Here is a 4,476-nt window from a genome sequence, read left to right on the forward strand (position 1 = left end):
GAAGGTAGTCTGTCTTGCACTGTGATTACGCAACGGAACTTAACAGTCAGGTCCTTAAATATTTCCTCTCTTCTTCAAGGAGCTTCCATCGTGATTAACTGCGCATTAACGAGAAAAACACTTGAGCAATTATGTTAGCGTTTCGGATCATCATCTGCTCCATCCAACACACACATTTGAAACTTTCTTTGATCCTTCCTTATTATACTCTACTCCTTTCCTGTTGTCATCCCACCTTTCAGACGCCGCCTGGCTGCTGTATCGTCTTAAAATATATTTACGGTGCATATATTATCTTCTTCAGCTCATTGGCATCCGCTGAACCATGCCTCTCTTCATTTTGTGGCAATGGTAACCTTTTAATGACGCCGTCATTGAAGAAAGACATAGATAGATAGATAGATAGATAGATAGATAGATAGAGAGAGAGAGAGAGAGAGAGAGAGAGAGAGAGAGAGAGAGAGAGAGAGAGAGAGAGAGAGAGAGAGAGAGAAGTTGTGTTCCTCAAACATTTGAGACAAATAAACATCGCTTGTAGCACACACACTCAGCGTTGCCGGGTTGGATACTGTTTATTTCTTCCTAGAACCGTCATCGTAGCAGAGGTACAGAGGGGAGAGGCAGACACACGTGCAGTACAGAGACCAAACTCATCTCTCCCGTCGTCTCCCGCCATCAGCACCGGGCGCAGGACGGCCCGTGGGGATTCGTTTTCTACTTGTGGAGGGAGACGTAATCAAGTCTGCCCTCCACAGAGAGAGAAAAAAGAAGATACAACTTTGGGATATATATCTTGGCAGGTGCTGGCAGGCCTGGGTGTGATGGCTGCTTGGGTACTGACACAACACGTAAAGAGGCCAGCTATGTCAGGGGGGTTCGAGTCGAGACGAGGTATTGGCGTGGGTGGGCCAGCCAGCCTGCCTGTGCATGCACCTGTGGTTCTGAGAGAGTGTAGGTCTTCGTGGTACTCTTCACAGACTCAGAGTATTCCTCTGACCTGCTGATCTGACGGTGGGGTGCTGAAAGACATTCATTTTAAGTCAGGCGAGGTTTGTCCGGGACCCTGGTTGCTAATGAATAAAAAGTTGGGAATAGATTGTGTCTTGATCGTCGTCTCCGCAATGTACCGAGGAAAATATGTTGGCGCGGCCAAGCGCACCCTGGACGCAGCGTAGCCAACTGCGCAGCAGCTGTTGCTTCCCAGAGCAGAGCAGGGTTGCTGGGTTGCGCAATCTGCGTTTATTGTTTTTTCTTTTTTCGTAGTGTGTGTGCCTCTATGTGTGGTGTTTATGGCTGCTGGGGCGAAGCTTTAAGCTGACGGGGGTAAGATTTTAGAGCAGTCTTCAAATGTCTTCTTTATTGATAGACTCGACGATAATTGCCTGTTTATCTGAGAAGTTAGTGCGACAGCTGGTGGCAGGGCTGACTCAGGCGGGAGACAAACCTGGAGAGTTATGGGGCAGGAAATATATGGCTGCTGCCTGTACGTGTGGGAGGCGGAGCGCCGTCTGACTTGGCGCTGCGATATAGGAAAAACATCGTCTGTTATTCTGACTCGCTCTCCTCGTAGACTTGCTCGCCTCTCCGGCCTGAGCAAGGAAGAACTAGTAAGGATCAGACGACTGAGCCTTTGAGGGGAATATCTCCCTGCTTGGTTACCTTCTCTGTGTAAACTTTTAAAATGTGATATGAAGGAGGAGAGAGTTTCTAACCCCCTGCTCCCGCCCATCTTAGTCCCCCTTTTACGACACGCACGAGATGCTTGGGTCGTATTCGTTCTCCAAGAATAGATGTCTGTTATGTGAGCACATGCTGACGAACGAACACTGAGTGATATCGTACCACCTGTGGGTAATCCTGGTACAAATGTAGGTACAGAAGTAGTGAGGATATAAGTGGGTGGCATGTGGGTAGCTCTCTTTATCTCAACAAGGGTGACATGACCAACTGTGTTTTATAAAGTGACCAATGAGGGTCTTGCCTGTGCCATGCACACAGTGACTGTGTGTTGTGGTCTTAAGGTTATCTTGAAATCCCTGGAGAAATTTCCAAGTTTGTTTTCTTTTTGGATTATTGGTCACAATTCAATGTTGACGACCTCAGCGACCGTGGCGGTTGATAGGCATATTCTCCAAAGAACCAGCCAAGCAACCAAACCATGTCTTCACGTCTTTCTTGCGTTCTGGGTGATCGCTGTCGTGGATGTCTGAAGGCGACGATGTGAGTGACGAGAGAACCTTCTGCAGTATGGGAAGGTTTAGTGGTAAACGTGTGGGTCCATGAACTAATGAAAACAAAAAGCAATTTGCCTGGCTGGGAAGTCATTAAACAAGTTGCTCAGGGTTCTCCCAGCCTGATAACGCTTATGGACCCGAAATACTCATCGCTAAAATCCTCCCTCTGATGTAAAGGAACTCTGGTCTCTCATATCGTCTGTCTTCTTGGTTAAAAAAGTAAAAGAAGTCCTTTCTGCAAGTCAACTGGAACGAAAGAGAAAATGAAAGAGGAATTTATGTCGACATGGAAAGTAGAGAGACAGATGGCAGAGCTCTGCGATAGCCTAGATAGCTCTTGCTTTTTTGTGCTTGATTTAAAAATTTAAATCTAAAAAAAGGCTCAAAAGTTTCGAACTTTTTGGCTATAAAAAATGAGTTTAGAATGTGAAAAGTATCGTGGACCCTTTTCGTTCTTTCTTTTCCTCTAAGACATTTGTTTATTATTTATTGTACTTCAAAATTGATAAAGTAATAGAGATAAAATATGTTTAAAAAACCACTTCTGAACATATCCTGTACGCAGCGTCCCTCTCTTGAAAAGTAGGTATGAAAAAATAGTATCACTGGGCCAGAAAAAGGCCCAAAAATGGTCTGGAATTTGACCTGTTAATTAGTGTAAAAACTTTGTCGTCGAGACGTGTGGTCTGGGCAGGTGTGGTTTGGCGACTAGGCTCGCTTCAGCCAAAGGCTCCAACCCCGATCCTTGACCCTGCCTCCCACACCATCTCTCTCTCTCTCTCTCTCTCTCTCTCTCTCTCTCTCTCTCTCTCTCTCTCTCTCTCTCTCTCTCTCTCTCTCTCTCTCCAACACAACCCTCCCCTGTCACCACCGCACTGCTTTCCCACTGCACCCCGAGCATCTCCGTACCTCTAACCCCAGCCAGCGTCCTTCTCCCCAATTACGTCCCCTTCTCTCCCTCTCTGTCTCCCTCCCTCCACGCAGTGTGAACCTGGCAGGAGCACGTGGGACACACGAGGGTGAGGTTAATGCCATCCATCGCTAATCCTCCGGTGAATCCCGGCTCTTAAGCCATCGTAATCCCGTTCTTGGGTAATCCCAGGGAGGTGCACTCACTTGATGAGCGACACCGGGGCCCTTCACAGAGGAACGAACTCCTCCCCGTGCCCCGCTACCCAGTCGTGGAAACAGACGATCTAGATCTCCTTGCCATCTTGATGATTGTTGAGGTCCTATGATGTCCTTCCTCGAAGTCTCTGCATCGCTGCAGGTACTCGAGCGAAGGTCCATCATCAGTGTCGCCTCAGGAGGCCAAGATGGCCGGCCATGATAGTGAGGTCATCGCCATGTCTTTTTTTTTGTTTGTAATGTTCTTGAAGAAGAGAGCGACCCAAATCGAAAGATTCCATCGTTCCTCAGTTCTAAGAGACCGAAGACAACGGGGGCAAGAGCCCTTCCATGTTGATGGCGTGTCACTTATCGTGAGAAGCAGTTTTTTTTTTTTTTGTGAAACGGCAGCACTTCCGAATTGAAGGAAGTGCCAGGAAACAATCTCTCTCTCTCTCTCTCTCTCTCTCTCTCTCTCTCTCTCTCTCTCTCTCTCTCTCTCTCTCTCTCTCTCTCTCTCTCTCTCTCTCTCTCTCTCTCGTGTTAACGTCACCAATAATGGGAATGCTTTTGAAGTTTCTCCTCGCTGCTGTTGTGCCAAACTTGTCTACGGCGGCTGCGGTGCGAATTCCGGGCGATGTGGTGTGCGAACTTTTATCCCGAGTGTCGGGCGTGAAGCGGGAGTTGATTATAAGAGACGAGGTGGGGAATGTGGTGTGTCGGGGTCCTGTCCTGTCCGGCCGTCAGGTCCGTTCGAGGACGATCGCCAGGGAGGATAGCTGGATGCATGAGATATATCAAGGTTTTATCGTATATCTACAGAGACCTTTTTGGATAGGAAGGCGGAGGAACGAGACATTAGTGCAAGATTGTTAGTCGACTGGTTGATCAATGTGCACTTGAGTGTTGATGCGCTCATGTAGATGGTATGAAGGCTTCTCGGTTGTTTGACTGGATGATTATTAAATGATGGAGCAGTTTGTTAATCCCGGCTGGATGACCAGAGAGATGGATCATCCAATATAAATTGGTGACGGGAGTTGGGTGATTGGGGTCACTGGCGGATGGGTGACTAGGATGACTGATGACTGGTTGATGGGTGAGTAGGATCACTGGTGTGTAGGTGAGGGAGATG

This window comes from Panulirus ornatus, chromosome 58 (genome assembly GCF_036320965.1).
Source record: "Panulirus ornatus isolate Po-2019 chromosome 58, ASM3632096v1, whole genome shotgun sequence".
Taxonomy (NCBI): domain Eukaryota; kingdom Metazoa; phylum Arthropoda; class Malacostraca; order Decapoda; family Palinuridae; genus Panulirus; species Panulirus ornatus.